The sequence below is a fragment of the Hyla sarda genome, unplaced genomic scaffold (genome assembly GCF_029499605.1).
Source record: "Hyla sarda isolate aHylSar1 unplaced genomic scaffold, aHylSar1.hap1 scaffold_330, whole genome shotgun sequence".
In the NCBI taxonomy this organism is placed as follows: domain Eukaryota; kingdom Metazoa; phylum Chordata; class Amphibia; order Anura; family Hylidae; genus Hyla; species Hyla sarda.
In genome coordinates, this window is record NW_026610043.1 from 211,606 (window position 1) to 230,591 (window position 18,986).

At 43.3% G+C, this 18,986-nt stretch overlaps 11 pseudogenes; all 11 read left to right on the forward strand.

The window, feature by feature from the left end:
* The first annotated feature begins 1,068 nt into the window (after positions 1 to 1,068).
* LOC130330168 (U2 spliceosomal RNA) lies at positions 1,069 to 1,333 on the forward strand (annotated as a pseudogene).
* Positions 1,334 to 2,798: 1,465 nt separating this feature from the next.
* Positions 2,799 to 3,062, forward strand: LOC130330101 (U2 spliceosomal RNA; annotated as a pseudogene).
* Positions 3,063 to 4,526: 1,464 nt separating this feature from the next.
* LOC130330102 (U2 spliceosomal RNA) lies at positions 4,527 to 4,790 on the forward strand (annotated as a pseudogene).
* A 1,474-nt stretch (positions 4,791 to 6,264) lies between these two features.
* On the forward strand, positions 6,265 to 6,528 carry LOC130330103 (U2 spliceosomal RNA; annotated as a pseudogene).
* Positions 6,529 to 7,993: 1,465 nt separating this feature from the next.
* On the forward strand, positions 7,994 to 8,258 carry LOC130330169 (U2 spliceosomal RNA; annotated as a pseudogene).
* A 1,471-nt stretch (positions 8,259 to 9,729) lies between these two features.
* Positions 9,730 to 9,993, forward strand: LOC130330104 (U2 spliceosomal RNA; annotated as a pseudogene).
* Positions 9,994 to 11,460: 1,467 nt separating this feature from the next.
* Positions 11,461 to 11,728, forward strand: LOC130330190 (U2 spliceosomal RNA; annotated as a pseudogene).
* A 1,474-nt stretch (positions 11,729 to 13,202) lies between these two features.
* Positions 13,203 to 13,466, forward strand: LOC130330106 (U2 spliceosomal RNA; annotated as a pseudogene).
* A 1,464-nt stretch (positions 13,467 to 14,930) lies between these two features.
* LOC130330207 (U2 spliceosomal RNA) lies at positions 14,931 to 15,195 on the forward strand (annotated as a pseudogene).
* Positions 15,196 to 16,656: 1,461 nt separating this feature from the next.
* On the forward strand, positions 16,657 to 16,923 carry LOC130330201 (U2 spliceosomal RNA; annotated as a pseudogene).
* A 1,470-nt stretch (positions 16,924 to 18,393) lies between these two features.
* LOC130330107 (U2 spliceosomal RNA) lies at positions 18,394 to 18,657 on the forward strand (annotated as a pseudogene).
* The last annotated feature ends 329 nt before the right edge of the window (positions 18,658 to 18,986 follow it).

An 18,986-nucleotide genomic window follows, 5' to 3' on the forward strand; every position in this document is an offset into this window, starting at 1 on the left:
CACAACCAATGTTGCAATGGAGTGTCTCCATCTGCTGGTGGTATTGGAAAGGCATTAGTGCTATGACAGGGTCTGAAGAAGAAGAAGAAGAAGAAGAAGAAGAAGAAGAAGACGGAAAAAAATATATATAAAAAGAAAAAGAGAGAGAGAGAGAGAGACTGACTTAGTGAGCGAGTGAGTGAGAGAGTGAAAGTGAGTGAGAGTGAATGAGTGAGTGAGTGATTGAGTGAGTGAGTGAGTGAGTGAGAACAAATGAGTTAAAGCAAGTGAGTGAGAGAGATCGAATGAATGAAAGTCTGAATGACAGAAAGAAAAAAGGATGAAGAAAGAAGCATGAAGAAAAAAAAATGTATATGGAGTTGCTGACATGAGTGCAATCTACAAAGCCGTTGAGGCTGATCCTCATGGGAGGATTATTGCACCAGGACCCTTAGCACTTTTAAAATGCCATTCAATGCCACGGGCTAGATGTAAACTGCAGATGACCATGTTGTGGTAGTTACCATGGATACCCAAGTGATGTGTGAGCTAACACATAGGCCCAACAGATTCCAAGAAGGCCAGAATCACCAGCGGCACCACCATCGATTGTCAGGTCACCCGGATTCAGCAAATACCAGAGTCCAAAATGATGCAGGTTTATACTGTTAATTTTCAGTTTATCGTTACAGTTGGTGTTATTCCATGTCGGAAGGGACGCAGCTACAGCCAGTGGGGTAACTAGAGACAGGCAGGCAGCTATGTGCAACAAAGGTAGGCGTGTTGTTTTCATATGCAGATCTGAAATATTGTCTTATATGCAAGAGGAGGAGTGATGGGGGTTCAGGCAAAAGCCAGGCTATGGATTGCATTGCTAAATGCTCCATCAGAGTGCAATGGTCGCCTGTCCTTTTTTTAAGTGATGATGTGGGTTTAGCCTGTGCTGTATGTATGTATGTATGGGTGGCTGACTGCCACCCACCCAGAGAGTGTATGGGAGTCTGGTTGGCTGCCAGCCTTCCTTCCATTCCTATGAGTAATGTGAGTGCTCATGAAGGGGACACGGTTGGGTCCACCCCTTTCCCGGTTATCCCCTCTAGGCCTTTTGGCTTAGATCAAGTGTAAAAAAAGAAAGGATCTTGCGACAGATCGCATCCTGAGGCACGTTTTTTTTTTGTGTGAATACTTGCACTTGGGTGACTTGTGAGCACATACTGATACATACGTTCCCTATCTGGGGACCATAAATTAAATGGATTTTTGAGAAAGGGAGCTGATTTGGAAGCTTGCTTCTGTCGCCCTATGCATTGACCCGATGTGGCAGTATCTTCGGGTAGTGAACAGTGCACCACCCCATTCCAGTGTTAAACAAGAAAGATTCTCATTTAATCCTCAGTGGGTGAGAATTTGAGTTTGAGAATTGGAGACCAAAATGATGAGTTGCACTGACTGGTTTATGAACGTCTATTCATTTAGCGTTTTAATGACCATGTTTGCACACTGATTGGTGTAAAAAAATAAAATAAAACTAAATAATAATAATCTAGCACACCTGTGCAGGTTTGACATGACATGACAGGTAGCTGTCTTGTGGGTGGTGCTGAATCCTGTTAAATGACATGAGGGTCTCATGCCTATACACAAGGGTGTGTCATTGCTGTTGCTTGACCATGCATTGGTTTCTGTGGTCAGTGAATGATAAAAAAAAAATTTACCATCCATTGATGGATGGGAAATCCGCCATGAGGCATTTGTTTTTAGAAACTGCTGCTCACAACCAATGTTGCAATGGAGTGTCTCCATCTGCTGGTGGTATTGGAAAGGCATTAGTGCTATGACAGGGTCTGAAGAAGAAGAAGAAGAAGAAGACGGAAAAAAATATATATAAAAAGAAAAAGAGAGAGAGAGAGAGACTGACTTAGTGAGCGAGTGAGTGAGAGTGAGTGAGAGTGAATGAGTGAGTGAGTGATTGAGTGAGTGAGTGAGTGAGTGAGTGAGAACAAATGAGTTAAAGCAAGTGAGTGAGAGAGATCGAATGAATGAAAGTCTGAATGACAGAAAGAAAAAAGGATGAAGAAAGAAGCATGAAGAAAAAAAAATGTATATGGAGTTGCTGACATGAGTGCAATCTACAAAGCCGTTGAGGCTGATCCTCATGGGAGGATTATTGCACCAGGACCCTTAGCACTTTTAAAATGCCATTCAATGCCACGGGCTAGATGTAAACTGCAGATGACCATGTTGTGGTAGTTACCATGGATACCCAAGTGATGTGTGAGCTAACACATAGGCCCAACAGATTCCAAGAAGGCCAGAATCACCAGCGGCACCACCATCGATTGTCAGGTCACCCGGATTCAGCAAATACCAGAGTCCAAAATGATGCAGGTTTATACTGTTAATTTTCAGTTTATCGTTACAGTTGGTGTTATTCCATGTCGGAAGGGACGCAGCTACAGCCAGTGGGGTAACTAGAGACAGGCAGGCAGCTATGTGCAACAAAGGTAGGCGTGTTGTTTTCATATGCAGATCTGAAATATTGTCTTATATGCAAGAGGAGGAGTGATGGGGGTTCAGGCAAAAGCCAGGCTATGGATTGCATTGCTAAATGCTCCATCAGAGTGCAATGGTCGCCTGTCCTTTTTTTAAGTGATGATGTGGGTTTAGCCTGTGCTGTATGTATGTATGTATGGGTGGCTGACTGCCACCCACCCAGAGAGTGTATGGGAGTCTGGTTGGCTGCCAGCCTTCCTTCCATTCCTATGAGTAATGTGAGTGCTCATGAAGGGGACATGGTTGGGTCCACCCCTTTCCCGGTTATCCCCTCTAGGCCTTTTGGCTTAGATCAAGTGTAAAAAAAGAAAGGATCTTGCGACAGATCGCATCCTGAGGCACGTTTTTTTTTGTGTGAATACTTGCACTTGGGTGACTTGTGAGCACATACTGATACATACGTTCCCTATCTGGGGACCATAAATTAAATGGATTTTTGAGAAAGGGAGCTGATTTGGAAGCTTGCTTCTGTCGCCCTATGCATTGACCCGATGTGGCAGTATCTTCGGGTAGTGAACAGTGCACCACCCCATTCCAGTGTTAAACAAGAAAGATTCTCATTTAATCCTCCGTGGGTGAGAATTTGAGTTTGAGAATTGGAGACCAAAATGATGAGTTGCACTGACTGGTTTATGAACGTCTATTCATTTAGCGTTTTAATGACCATGTTTGCACACTGATTGGTGTAAAAAAATAAAATAAAACTAAATAATAATAATCTAGCACACCTGTGCAGGTTTGACATGACATGACAGGTAGCTGTCTTGTGGGTGGTGCTGAATCCTGTTAAATGACATGAGGGTCTCATGCCTATACACAAGGGTGTGTCATTGCTGTTGCTTGACCATACATTGGTTTCTGTGGTCAGTGAATGATAAAAACAAAATTTACCATCCATTGATGGATGGGAAATCCGCCATGAGGCATTTGTTTTTAGAAACTGCTGCTCACAACCAATGTTGCAATGGAGTGTCTCCATCTGCTGGTGGTATTGGAAAGGCATTAGTGCTATGACAGGGTCTGAAGAAGAAGAAGAAGAAGACGGAAAAAAATATATATAAAAAGAAAAAGAGAGAGAGAGAGAGAGACTGACTTAGTGAGCGAGTGAGTGAGAGAGTGAGAGTGAGTGAGAGTGAATGAGTGAGTGAGTGATTGAGTGAGTGAGTGAGTGAGAACAAATGAGTTAAAGCAAGTGAGTGAGAGAGATCGAATGAATGAAAGTCTGAATGACAGAAAGAAAAAAGGATGAAGAAAGAAGCATGAAGAAAAAAAAATGTATATGGAGTTGCTGACATGAGTGCAATCTACAAAGCCGTTGAGGCTGATCCTCATGGGAGGATTATTGCACCAGGACCCTTAGCACTTTTAAAATGCCATTCAATGCCACGGGCTAGATGTAAACTGCAGATGACCATGTTGTGGTAGTTACCATGGATACCCAAGTGATGTGTGAGCTAACACATAGGCCCAACAGATTCCAAGAAGGCCAGAATCACCAGCGGCACCACCATCGATTGTCAGGTCACCCGGATTCAGCAAATACCAGAGTCCAAAATGATGCAGGTTTATACTGTTAATTTTCAGTTTATCGTTACAGTTGGTGTTATTCCATGTCGGAAGGGACGCAGCTACAGCCAGTGGGGTAACTAGAGACAGGCAGGCAGCTATGTGCAACAAAGGTAGGCGTGTTGTTTTCATATGCAGATCTGAAATATTGTCTTATATGCAAGAGGAGGAGTGATGGGGGTTCAGGCAAAAGCCAGGCTATGGATTGCATTGCTAAATGCTCCATCAGAGTGCAATGGTCGCCTGTCCTTTTTTTAAGTGATGATGTGGGTTTAGCCTGTGCTGTATGTATGTATGTATGGGTGGCTGACTGCCACCCACCCAGAGAGTGTATGGGAGTCTGGTTGGCTGCCAGCCTTCCTTCCATTCCTATGAGTAATGTGAGTGCTCATGAAGGGGACATGGTTGGGTCCACCCCTTTCCCAGTTATCCCCTCTAGGCCTTTTGGCTTAGATCAAGTGTAAAAAAAGAAAGGATCTTGCGACAGATCGCATCCTGAGGCACGTTTTTTTTTGTGTGAATACTTGCACTTGGGTGACTTGTGAGCACATACTGATACATACGTTCCCTATCTGGGGACCATAAATTAAATGGATTTTTGAGAAAGGGAGCTGATTTGGAAGCTTGCTTCTGTCGCCCTATGCATTGACCCGATGTGGCAGTATCTTCGGGTAGTGAACAGTGCACCACCCCATTCCAGTGTTAAACAAGAAAGATTCTCATTTAATCCTCCGTGGGTGAGAATTTGAGTTTGAGAATTGGAGACCAAAATGATGAGTTGCACTGACTGGTTTATGAACGTCTATTCATTTAGCGTTTTAATGACCATGTTTGCACACTGATTGGTGTAAAAAAATAAAATAAAACTAAATAATAATAATCTAGCACACCTGTGCAGGTTTGACATGACATGACAGGTAGCTGTCTTGTGGGTGGTGCTGAATCCTGTTAAATGACATGAGGGTCTCATGCCTATACACAAGGGTGTGTCATTGCTGTTGCTTGACCATGCATTGGTTTCTGTGGTCAGTGAATGATAAAAACAAAATTTACCATCCATTGATGGATGGGAAATCCGCCATGAGGCATTTGTTTTTAGAAACTGCTGCTCACAACCAATGTTGCAATGGAGTGTCTCCATCTGCTGGTGGTATTGGAAAGGCATTAGTGCTATGACAGGGTCTGAAGAAGAAGAAGAAGAAGAAGAAGACGGAAAAAAATATATATAAAAAGAAAAAGAGAGAGAGAGAGAGAGACTGACTTAGTGAGCGAGTGAGTGAGAGAGTGAGAGTGAGTGAGAGTGAATGAGTGAGTGAGTGATTGAGTGAGTGAGTGAGTGAGTGAGAACAAATGAGTTAAAGCAAGTGAGTGAGAGAGATCGAATGAATGAAAGTCTGAATGACAGAAAGAAAAAAGGATGAAGAAAGAAGCATGAAGAAAAAAAAATGTATATGGAGTTGCTGACATGAGTGCAATCTACAAAGCCGTTGAGGCTGATCCTCATGGGAGGATTATTGCACCAGGACCCTTAGCACTTTTAAAATGCCATTCAATGCCACGGGCTAGATGTAAACTGCAGATGACCATGTTGTGGTAGTTACCATGGATACCCAAGTGATGTGTGAGCTAACACATAGGCCCAACAGATTCCAAGAAGGCCAGAATCACCAGCGGCACCACCATCGATTGTCAGGTCACCCGGATTCAGCAAATACCAGAGTCTAAAATGATGCAGGTTTATACTGTTAATTTTCAGTTTATCGTTACAGTTGGTGTTATTCCATGTCGGAAGGGACGCAGCTACAGCCAGTGGGGTAACTAGAGACAGGCAGGCAGCTATGTGCAACAAAGGTAGGCGTGTTGTTTTCATATGCAGATCTGAAATATTGTCTTATATGCAAGAGGAGGAGTGATGGGGGTTCAGGCAAAAGCCAGGCTATGGATTGCATTGCTAAATGCTCCATCAGAGTGCAATGGTCGCCTGTCCTTTTTTTAAGTGATGATGTGGGTTTAGCCTGTGCTGTATGTATGTATGTATGGGTGGCTGACTGCCACCCACCCAGAGAGTGTATGGGAGTCTGGTTGGCTGCCAGCCTTCCTTCCAGTCCTATGAGTAATGTGAGTGCTCATGAAGGGGACATGGTTGGGTCCACCCCTTTCCCGGTTATCCCCTCTAGGCCTTTTGGCTTAGATCAAGTGTAAAAAAAGAAAGGATCTTGCGACAGATCGCATCCTGAGGCACGTTTTTTTTTGTGTGAATACTTGCACTTGGGTGACTTGTGAGCACATACTGATACATACGTTCCCTATCTGGGGACCATAAATTAAATGGATTTTTGAGAAAGGGAGCTGATTTGGAAGCTTGCTTCTGTCGCCCTATGCATTGACCCGATGTGGCAGTATCTTCGGGTAGTGAACAGTGCACCACCCCATTCCAGTGTTAAACAAGAAAGATTCTCATTTAATCCTCCGTGGGTGAGAATTCGAGTTTGAGAATTGGAGACCAAAATGATGAGTTGCACTGACTGGTTTATGAACGTCTATTCATTTAGCGTTTTAATGACCATGTTTGCACACTGATTGGTGTAAAAAAATAAAATAAAACTAAATAATAATAATCTAGCACACCTGTGCAGGTTTGACATGACATGACAGGTAGCTGTCTTGTGGGTGGTGCTGAATCCTGTTAAATGACATGAGGGTCTCATGCCTATACACAAGGGTGTGTCATTGCTGTTGCTTGACCATGCATTGGTTTCTGTGGTCAGTGAATGATAAAAACAAAATTTACCATCCATTGATGGATGGGAAATCCGCCATGAGGCATTTGTTTTTAGAAACTGCTGCTCACAACCAATGTTGCAATGGAGTGTCTCCATCTGCTGGTGGTATTGGAAAGGCATTAGTGCTATGACAGGGTCTGAAGAAGAAGAAGAAGAAGACGGAAAAAAATATATATAAAAAGAAAAAGAGAGAGAGAGAGAGAGACTGACTTAGTGAGCGAGTGAGTGAGAGAGTGAGAGTGAGTGAGAGTGAATGAGTGAGTGAGTGATTGAGTGAGTGAGTGAGTGAGAACAAATGAGTTAAAGCAAGTGAGTGAGAGAGATCGAATGAATGAAAGTCTGAATGACAGAAAGAAAAAAGGATGAAGAAAGAAGCATGAAGAAAAAAAAATGTATATGGAGTTGCTGACATGAGTGCAATCTACAAAGCCGTTGAGGCTGATCCTCATGGGAGGATTATTGCACCAGGACCCTTAGCACTTTTAAAATGCCATTCAATGCCACGGGCTAGATGTAAACTGCAGATGACCATGTTGTGGTAGTTACCATGGATACCCAAGTGATGTGTGAGCTAACACATAGGCCCAACAGATTCCAAGAAGGCCAGAATCACCAGCGGCACCACCATCGATTGTCAGGTCACCCAGATTCAGCAAATACCAGAGTCCAAAATGATGCAGGTCTATACTGTTAATTTTCAGTTTATCGTTACAGTTGGTGTTATTCCATGTCGGAAGGGACGCAGCTACAGCCAGTGGGGTAACTAGAGACAGGCAGGCAGCTATGTGCAACAAAGGTAGGCGTGTTGTTTTCATATGCAAATCTGAAATATTGTCTTATATGCAAGAGGAGGAGTGATGGGGGTTCAGGCAAAAGCCAGGCTATGGATTGCATTGCTAAATGCTCCATCAGAGTGCAATGGTCGCCTGTCCTTTTTTTTAAGTGATGATGTGGGTTTAGCCTGTGCTGTATGTATGTATGTATGGGTGGCTGACTGCCACCCACCCAGAGAGTGTATGGGAGTCTGGTTGGCTGCCAGCCTTCCTTCCATTCCTATGAGTAATGTGAGTGCTCATGAAGGGGACATGGTTGGGTCCACCCCTTTCCCGGTTATCCCCTCTAGGCCTTTTGGCTTAGATCAAGTGTAAAAAAAGAAAGGATCTTGCGACAGATCGCATCCTGAGGCACGTTTTTTTTTTGTGTGAATACTTGCACTTGGGTGACTTGTGAGCACATACTGATACATACGTTCCCTATCTGGGGACCATAAATTAAATGGATTTTTGAGAAAGGGAGCTGATTTGGAAGCTTGCTTCTGTCGCCCTATGCATTGACCCGATGTGGCAGTATCTTCGGGTAGTGAACAGTGCACCACCCCATTCCAGTGTTAAACAAGAAAGATTCTCATTTAATCCTCCGTGGGTGAGAATTTGAGTTTGAGAATTGGAGACCAAAATGATGAGTTGCACTGACTGGTTTATGAACGTCTATTCATTTAGCGTTTTAATGACCATGTTTGCACACTGATTGGTGTAAAAAAATAAAATAAAACTAAATAATAATAATCTAGCACACCTGTGCAGGTTTGACATGACATGACAGGTAGCTGTCTTGTGGGTGGTGCTGAATCCTGTTAAATGACATGAGGGTCTCATGCCTATACACAAGGGTGTGTCATTGCTGTTGCTTGACCATGCATTGGTTTCTGTGGTCAGTGAATGATAAAAACAAAATTTACCATCCATTGATGGATGGGAAATCCGCCATGAGGCATTTGTTTTTAGAAACTGCTGCTCACAACCAATGTTGCAATGGAGTGTCTCCATCTGCTGGTGGTATTGGAAAGGCATTAGTGCTATGACAGGGTCTGAAGAAGAAGAAGAAGAAGAAGAAGAAGACGGAAAAAAATATATATAAAAAGAAAAAGAGAGAGAGAGAGAGACTGACTTAGTGAGCGAGTGAGTGAGAGAGTGAGAGTGAGTGAGAGTGAATGAGTGAGTGAGTGATTGAGTGAGTGAGTGAGTGAGAACAAATGAGTTAAAGCAAGTGAGTGAGAGAGATCGAATGAATGAAAGTCTGAATGACAGAAAGAAAAAAGGATGAAGAAAGAAGCATGAAGAAAAAAAAATGTATATGGAGTTGCTGACATGAGTGCAATCTACAAAGCCGTTGAGGCTGATCCTCATGGGAGGATTATTGCACCAGGACCCTTAGCACTTTTAAAATGCCATTCAATGCCACGGGCTAGATGTAAACTGCAGATGACCATGTTGTGGTAGTTACCATGGATACCCAAGTGATGTGTGAGCTAACACATAGGCCCAACAGATTCCAAGAAGGCCAGAATCACCAGCGGCACCACCATCGATTGTCAGGTCACCCGGATTCAGCAAATACCAGAGTCCAAAATGATGCAGGTTTATAGTGTTAATTTTCAGTTTATCGTTACAGTTGGTGTTATTCCATGTCGGAAGGGACGCAGCTACAGCCAGTGGGGTAACTAGAGACAGGCAGGCAGCTATGTGCAACAAAGGTAGGCGTGTTGTTTTCATATGCAGATCTGAAATATTGTCTTATATGCAAGAGGAGGAGTGATGGGGGTTCAGGCAAAAGCCAGGCTATGGATTGCATTGCTAAATGCTCCATCAGAGTGCAATGGTCGCCTGTCCTTTTTTTAAGTGATGATGTGGGTTTAGCCTGTGCTGTATGTATGTATGTATGGGTGGCTGACTGCCACCCACCCAGAGAGTGTATGGGAGTCTGGTTGGCTGCCAGCCTTCCTTCCATTCCTATGAGTAATGTGAGTGCTCATGAAGGGGACATGGTTGGGTCCACCCCTTTCCCGGTTATCCCCTCTAGGCCTTTTGGCTTAGATCAAGTGTAAAAAAAGAAAGGATCTTGCGACAGATCGCATCCTGAGGCACGTTTTTTTTTGTGTGAATACTTGCACTTGGGTGACTTGTGAGCACATACTGATACATACGTTCCCTATCTGGGGACCATAAATTAAATGGATTTTTGAGAAAGGGAGCTGATTTGGAAGCTTGCTTCTGTCGCCCTATGCATTGACCCGATGTGGCAGTATCTTCGGGTAGTGAACAGTGCACCACCCCATTCCAGTGTTAAACAAGAAAGATTCTCATTTAATCCTCCGTGGGTGAGAATTCGAGTTTGAGAATTGGAGACCAAAATGATGAGTTGCACTGACTGGTTTATGAACGTCTATTCATTTAGCGTTTTAATGACCATGTTTGCACACTGATTGGTGTAAAAAAATAAAATAAAACTAAATAATAATAATCTAGCACACCTGTGCAGGTTTGACATGACATGACAGGTAGCTGTCTTGTGGGTGGTGCTGAATCCTGTTAAATGACATGAGGGTCTCATGCCTATACACAAGGGTGTGTCATTGCTGTTGCTTGACCATGCATTGGTTTCTGTGGTCAGTGAATGATAAAAACAAAATTTACCATCCATTGATGGATGGGAAATCCGCCATGAGGCATTTGTTTTTAGAAACTGCTGCTCACAACCAATGTTGCAATGGAGTGTCTCCATCTGCTGGTGGTATTGGAAAGGCATTAGTGCTATGACAGGGTCTGAAGAAGAAGAAGAAGAAGACGGAAAAAAATATATATAAAAAGAAAAAGAGAGAGAGAGAGAGAGACTGACTTAGTGAGCGAGTGAGTGAGAGAGTGAGAGTGAGTGAGAGTGAATGAGTGAGTGAGTGATTGAGTGAGTGAGTGAGTGAGTGAGAACAAATGAGTTAAAGCAAGTGAGTGAGAGAGATCGAATGAATGAAAGTCTGAATGACAGAAAGAAAAAAGGATGAAGAAAGAAGCATGAAGAAAAAAAATGTATATGGAGTTGCTGACATGAGTGCAATCTACAAAGCCGTTGAGGCTGATCCTCATGGGAGGATTATTGCACCAGGACCCTTAGCACTTTTAAAATGCCATTCAATGCCACGGGCTAGATGTAAACTGCAGATGACCATGTTGTGGTAGTTACCATGGATACCCAAGTGATGTGTGAGCTAACACATAGGCCCAACAGATTCCAAGAAGGCCAGAATCACCAGCGGCACCACCATCGATTGTCAGGTCACCCGGATTCAGCAAATACCAGAGTCCAAAATGATGTAGGTTTATACTGTTAATTTTCAGTTTATCGTTACAGTTGGTGTTATTCCATGTCGGAAGGGACGCAGCTACAGCCAGTGGGGTAACTAGAGACAGGCAGGCAGCTATGTGCAACAAAGGTAGGCGTGTTGTTTTCATATGCAGATCTGAAATATTGTCTTATATGCAAGAGGAGGAGTGATGGGGGTTCAGGCAAAAGCCAGGCTATGGATTGCATTGCTAAATGCTCCATCAGAGTGCAATGGTCACCTGTCCTTTTTTTAAGTGATGATGTGGGTTTAGCCTGTGCTGTATGTATGTATGTATGGGTGGCTGACTGCCACCCACCCAGAGAGTGTATGGGAGTCTGGTTGGCTGCCAGCCTTCCTTCCATTCCTATGAGTAATGTGAGTGCTCATGAAGGGGACATGGTTGGGTCCACCCCTTTCCCGGTTATCCCCTCTAGGCCTTTTGGCTTAGATCAAGTGTAAAAAAAGAAAGGATCTTGCGACAGATCGCATCCTGAGGCACGTTTTTTTTTTTTTGTGTGAATACTTGCACTTGGGTGACTTGTGAGCACATACTGATACATACGTTCCCTATCTGGGGACCATAAATTAAATGGATTTTTGAGAAAGGGAGCTGATTTGGAAGCTTGCTTCTGTCGCCCTATGCATTGACCCGATGTGGCAGTATCTTCGGGTAGTGAACAGTGCACCACCCCATTCCAGTGTTAAACAAGAAAGATTCTCATTTAATCCTCCGTGGGTGAGAATTTGAGTTTGAGAATTGGAGACCAAAATGATGAGTTGCACTGACTGGTTTATGAACGTCTATTCATTTAGCGTTTTAATGACCATGTTTGCACACTGATTGGTGTAAAAAAATAAAATAAAACTAAATAATAATAATCTAGCACACCTGTGCAGGTTTGACATGACATGACAGGTAGCTGTCTTGTGGGTGGTGCTGAATCCTGTTAAATGACATGAGGGTCTCATGCCTATACACAAGGGTGTGTCATTGCTGTTGCTTGACCATGCATTGGTTTCTGTGGTCAGTGAATGATAAAAACAAAATTTACCATCCATTGATGGATGGGAAATCCGCCATGAGGCATTTGTTTTTAGAAACTGCTGCTCACAACCAATGTTGCAATGGAGTGTCTCCATCTGCTGGTGGTATTGGAAAGGCATTAGTGCTATGACAGGGTCTGAAGAAGAAGAAGAAGAAGAAGAAGACGGAAAAAAATATATATAAAAAGAGAGAGAGAGAGAGAGAGACTGACTTAGTGAGCGAGTGAGTGAGAGAGTGAGAGTGAGTGAGAGTGAATGAGTGAGTGAGTGATTGAGTGAGTGAGTGAGTGAGTGAGTGAGAACAAATGAGTTAAAGCAAGTGAGTGAGAGAGATCGAATGAATGAAAGTCTGAATGACAGAAAGAAAAAAGGATGAAGAAAGAAGCATGAAGAAAAAAAAATGTATATGGAGTTGCTGACATGAGTGCAATCTACAAAGCCGTTGAGGCTGATCCTCATGGGAGGATTATTGCACCAGGACCCTTAGCACTTTTAAAATGCCATTCAATGCCACGGGCTAGATGTAAACTGCAGATGACCATGTTGTGGTAGTTACCATGGATACCCAAGTGATGTGTGAGCTAACACATAGGCCCAACAGATTCCAAGAAGGCCAGAATCACCAGCGGCACCACCATCGATTGTCAGGTCACCCGGATTCAGCAAATACCAGAGTCCAAAATGATGCAGGTTTATACTGTTAATTTTCAGTTTATCGTTACAGTTGGTGTTATTCCATGTCGGAAGGGACGCAGCTACAGCCAGTGGGGTAACTAGAGACAGGCAGGCAGCTATGTGCAACAAAGGTAGGCGTGTTGTTTTCATATGCAGATCTGAAATATTGTCTTATATGCAAGAGGAGGAGTGATGGGGGTTCAGGCAAAAGCCAGGCTATGGATTGCATTGCTAAATGCTCCATCAGAGTGCAATGGTCGCCTGTCCTTTTTTTAAGTGATGATGTGGGTTTAGCCTGTGCTGTATGTATGTATGTATGGGTGGCTGACTGCCACCCACCCAGAGAGTGTATGGGAGTCTGGTTGGCTGCCAGCCTTCCTTCCATTCCTATGAGTAATGTGAGTGCTCATGAAGGGGACATGGTTGGGTCCACCCCTTTCCCGGTTATCCCCTCTAGGCCTTTTGGCTTAGATCAAGTGTAAAAAAAGAAAGGATCTTGCGACAGATCGCATCCTGAGGCACGTTTTTTTTTGTGTGAATACTTGCACTTGGGTGACTTGTGAGCACATACTGATACATACGTTCCCTATCTGGGGACCATAAATTAAATGGATTTTTGAGAAAGGGAGCTGATTTGGAAGCTTGCTTCTGTCGCCCTATGCATTGACCCGATGTGGCAGTATCTTCGGGTAGTGAACAGTGCACCACCCCATTCCAGTGTTAAACAAGAAAGATTCTCATTTAATCCTCCGTGGGTGAGAATTTGAGTTTGAGAATTGGAGACCAAAATGATGAGTTGCACTGACTGGTTTATGAACGTCTATTCATTTAGCGTTTTAATGACCATGTTTGCACACTGATTGGTGTAAAAAAATAAAATAAAACTAAATAATAATAATCTAGCACACCTGTGCAGGTTTGACATGACATGACAGGTAGCTGTCTTGTGGGTTGTGCTGAATCCTGTTAAATGACATGAGGGTCTCATGCCTATACACAAGGGTGTGTCATTGCTGTTGCTTGACCATGCATTGGTTTCTGTGGTCAGTGAATGATAAAAACAAAATTTACCATCCATTGATGGATGGGAAATCCGCCATGAGGCATTTGTTTTTAGAAACTGCTGCTCACAACCAATGTTGCAATGGAGTGTCTCCATCTGCTGGTGGTATTGGAAAGGCATTAGTGCTATGACAGGGTCTGAAGAAGAAGAAGAAGAAGACGGAAAAAAATATATATAAAAAGAAAAAGAGAGAGAGAGAGAGAGACTGACTTAGTGAGCGAGTGAGTGAGAGAGTGAGAGTGAGTGAGAGTGAGTGAGTGAGTGAGTGATTGAGTGAGTGAGTGAGTGAGAACAAATGAGTTAAAGCAAGTGAGTGAGAGAGATCGAATGAATGAAAGTCTGAATGACAGAAAGAAAAAAGGATGAAGAAAGAAGCATGAAGAAAAAAAAATGTATATGGAGTTGCTGACATGAGTGCAATCTACAAAGCCGTTGAGGCTGATCCTCATGGGAGGATTATTGCACCAGGACCCTTAGCACTTTTAAAATGCCATTCAATGCCACGGGCTAGATGTAAACTGCAGATGACCATGTTGTGGTAGTTACCATGGATACCCAAGTGATGTGTGAGCTAACACATAGGCCCAACAGATTCCAAGAAGGCCAGAATCACCAGCGGCACCACCATCGATTGTCAGGTCACCCGGATTCAGCAAATACCAGAGTCCAAAATGATGCAGGTTTATACTGTTAATTTTCAGTTTATCGTTACAGTTGGTGTTATTCCATGTCGGAAGGGACGCAGCTACAGCCAGTGGGGTAACTAGAGACAGGCAGGCAGCTATGTGCAACAAAGGTAGGCGTGTTGTTTTCATATGCAGATCTGAAATATTGTCTTATATGCAAGAGGAGGAGTGATGGGGGTTCAGGCAAAAGCCAGGCTATGGATTGCATTGCTAAATGCTCCATCAGAGTGCAATGGTCGCCTGTCCTTTTTTTAAGTGATGATGTGGGTTTAGCCTGTGCTGTATGTATGTATGTATGGGTGGCTGACTGCCACCCACCCAGAGAGTGTATGGGAGTCTGGTTGGCTGCCAGCCTTCCTTCCATTCCTATGAGTAATGTGAGTGCTCATGAAGGGGACATGTTTGGGTCCACCCCTTTCCCGGTTATCCCCTCTAGGCCTTTTGGCTTAGATCAAGTGTAAAAAAAGAAAGGATCTTGCGACAGATCGCATCCTGAGGCACGTTTTTTTTTTGTGTGAATACTTGCACTTGGGTGACTTGTGAGCACATACTGATACATACATTCCCTATCTGGGGACCATAAATTAAATGGATTTTTGAGAAAGGGAGCTGATTTGGAAGCTTGCTTCTGTCGCCCTATGCATTGACCCGATGTGGCAGTATCTTCGGGTAGTGAACAGTGCACCACCCCATTCCAGTGTTAAACAAGAAAGATTCTCATTTAATCCTCCGTGGGTGAGAATTTGAGTTTGAGAATTGGAGACCAAAATGATGAGTTGCACTGACTGGTTTATGAACGTCTATTCATTTAGCGTTTTAATGACCATGTTTGCACACTGATTGGTGTAAAAAAATAAAATAAAACTAAATAATAATAATCTAGCACACCTGTGCAGGTTTGACATGACATGACAGGTAGCTGTCTTGTGGGTGGTGCTGAATCCTGTTAAATGACATAAGGGTCTCATGCCTATACACAAGGGTGTGTCATTGCTGTTGCTTGACCATGCATTGGTTTCTGTGGTCAGTGAATGATAAAAACAAAATTTACCATCCATTGATGGATGGGAAATCCGCCATGAGGCATTTGTTTTTAGAAACTGCTGCTCACAACCAATGTTGCAATGGAGTGTCTCCATCTGCTGGTGGTATTGGAAAGGCATTAGTGCTATGACAGGGTCTGAAGAAGAAGAAGAAGAAGACGGAAAAATATATATATAAAAAGAAAAAGAGAGAGAGAGAGAGAGACTGACTTAGTGAGTGAGTGAGTGAGAGAGTGAGAGTGAGTGAGAGTGAATGAGTGAGTGAGTGATTGAGTGAGTGAGTGAGAACAAATGAGTTAAAGCAAGTGAGTGAGAGAGATCGAATGAATGAAAGTCTGAATGACAGAAAGAAAAAAGGATGAAGAAAGAAGCATGAAGAAAAAAAAAATGTATATAGAGTTGCTGACATGAGTGCAATCTACAAAGCCGTTGAGGCTGATCCTCATGGGAGGATTATTGCACCAGGACCCTTAGCACTTTTAAAATGCCATTCAATGCCACGGGCTAGATGTAAACTGCAGATGACCATGTTGTGGTAGTTACCATGGATACCCAAGTGATGTGTGAGCTAACACATAGGCCCAACAGATTCCAAGAAGGCCAGAATCACCAGCGGCACCACCATCGATTGTCAGGTCACCCGGATTCAGCAAATACCAGAGTCCAAAATGATGCAGGTTTATACTGTTAATTTTCAGTTTATCGTTACAGTTGGTGTTATTCCATGTCGGAAGAGACGCAGCTACAGCCAGTGGGGTAACTAGAGACAGGCAGGCAGCTATGTGCAACAAAGGTAGGCGTGTTGTTTTCATATGCAGATCTGAAATATTGTCTTATATGCAAGAGGAGGAGTGATGGGGGTTCAGGCAAAAGCCAGGCTATGGACTGCATTGCTAAATGCTCCATCAGAGTGCAATGGTCGCCTGTCCTTTTTTTAAGTGATGATGTGGGTTTAGCCTGTGCTGTATGTATGTATGTATGGGTGGCTGACTGCCACCCACCCAGAGAGTGTATGGGAGTCTGGTTGGCTGCCAGCCTTCCTTCCATTCCTATGAGTAATGTGAGTGCTCATGAAGGGGACATGGTTGGGTCCACCCCTTTCCCGGTTATCCCCTCTAGGCCTTTTGGCTTAGATCAAGTGTAAAAAAAAAGAAAGGATCTTGCGACAGATCGCATCCTGAGGCACGTTTTTTTTTTGTGTGAATACTTGCACTTGGGTGACTTGTGAGCACATACTGATACATACGTTCCCTATCTGGGGACCATAAATTAAATGGATTTTTGAGAAAGGGAGCTGATTTGGAAGCTTGCTTCTGTCGCCCTATGCATTGACCCGATGTGGCAGTATCTTCGGGTAGTGAACAGTGCACCACCCCATTCCAGTGTTAAACAAGAAAGATTCTCATTTAATCCTCCGTGGGTGAGAATTTGAGTTTGAGAATTGGAGACCAAAATGATGAGTTGCACTGACTGGTTTATGAACGTCTATTCATTTAGCGTTTTAATGACCATGTTTGCACACTGATTGGTGTAAAAAAATAAAATAAAACTAAATAATAATAATCTAGCACACCTGTGCAGGTTTGACATGACATGACAGGTAGCTGTCTTGTGGGTGGTGCTGAATCCTGTTAAATGACATGAGGGTCTCATGCCTATACACAAGGGTGTGTCATTGCTGTTGCTTGACCATGCATTGGTTTCTGTGGTCAGTGAATGATAAAAACAAAATTTACCATCCATTGATGGATGGGAAATCCGCCATGAGGCATTTGTTTTTAGAAACTGCTGCTCACAACCAATGTTGCAATGGAGTGTCTCCATCTGCTGGTGGTATTGGAAAGGCATTAGTGCTATGACAGGGTCTGAAGAAGAAGAAGAAGAAGAAGAAGACGGAAAAAAATATATATAAAAAGAAAAAGAGAGAGAGAGAGAGAGACTGACTTAGTGAGCGAGTGAGTGAGAGAGTGAGAGTGAGTGAGAGTGAATGAGTGAGTGAGTGATTGAGTGAGTGAGTGAGTGAGAACAAATGAGTTAAAGCAAGTGAGTGAGAGAGATCGAATGAATGAAAGTCTGAATGACAGAAAGAAAAAAGGATGAAGAAAGAAGCATGAAGAAAAAAAAATGTATATGGAGTTGCTGACATGAGTGCAATCTACAAAGCCGTTGAGGCTGATCCTCATGGGAGGATTATTGCACCAGGACCCTTAGCACTTTTAAAATGCCATTCAATGCCACGGGCTAGATGTAAACTGCAGATGACCATGTTGTGGTAGTTACCATGGATACCCAAGTGATGTGTGAGCTAACACATAGGCCCAACAGATTCCAAGAAGGCCAGAATCACCAGCGGCACCACCATCGATTGTCAGGTCACCCGGATTCAGCAAATACCAGAGTCCAAAATGATGCAGGTTTATACTGTTAATTTTCAGTTTATCGTTACAGTTGGTGTTATTCCATGTCGGAAGGGACGCAGCTACAGCCAGTGGGGTAACTAGAGACAGGCAGGCAGCTATGTGCAACAAAGGTAGGCGTGTTGTTTTCATATGCAGATCTGAAATATTGTCTTATATGCAAGAGGAGGAGTGATGGGGGTTCAGGCAAAAGCCAGGCTATGGATTGCATTGCTAAATGCTCCATCAGAGTGCAATGGTCGCCTGTCCTTTTTTTAAGTGATGATGTGGGTTTAGCCTGTGCTGTATGTATGTATGTATGGGTGGCTGACTGCCACCCACCCAGAGAGTGTATGGGAGTCTGGTTGGCTGCCAGCCTTCCTTCCATTCCTATGAGTAATGTGAGTGCTCATGAAGGGGACATGGTTGGGTCCACCCCTTTCCCGGTTATCCCCTCTAGGCCTTTTGGCTTAGATCAAGTGTAAAAAAAGAAAGGATCTTGCGACAGATCGCATCCTGAGGCACGTTTTTTTTTGTGTGAATACTTGCACTTGGGTGACTTGTGAGCACATACTGATACATACGTTCCCTATCTGGGGACCATAAATTAAATGGATTTTTGAGAAAGGGAGCTGATTTGGAAGCTTGCTTCTGTCGCCCTATGCATTGACCCGATGTGGCAGTATCTTCGGGTAGTGAACAGTGCACCACCCCATTCCAGTGTTAAACAAGAAAGATTCTCATTTAATCCTCCGTGGGTGAGAATTTGAGTTTGAGAATTGGAGACCAAAATGATGAGTTGCACTGACTGGTTTATGAACGTCTATTCATTTAGCGTTTTAATGACCATGTTTGCACACTGATTGGAGTAAAAAAATAAAATAAAACTAAATAATAATAATCTAGCACACCTGTGCAGGTTTGACATGACATGACAGGTAGCTGTCTTGTGGGTGGTGCTGAATCCTGTTAAATGACATGAGGGTCTCATGCCTATACACAAGGGTGTGTCATTGCTGTTGCTTGACCATGCATTGGTTTC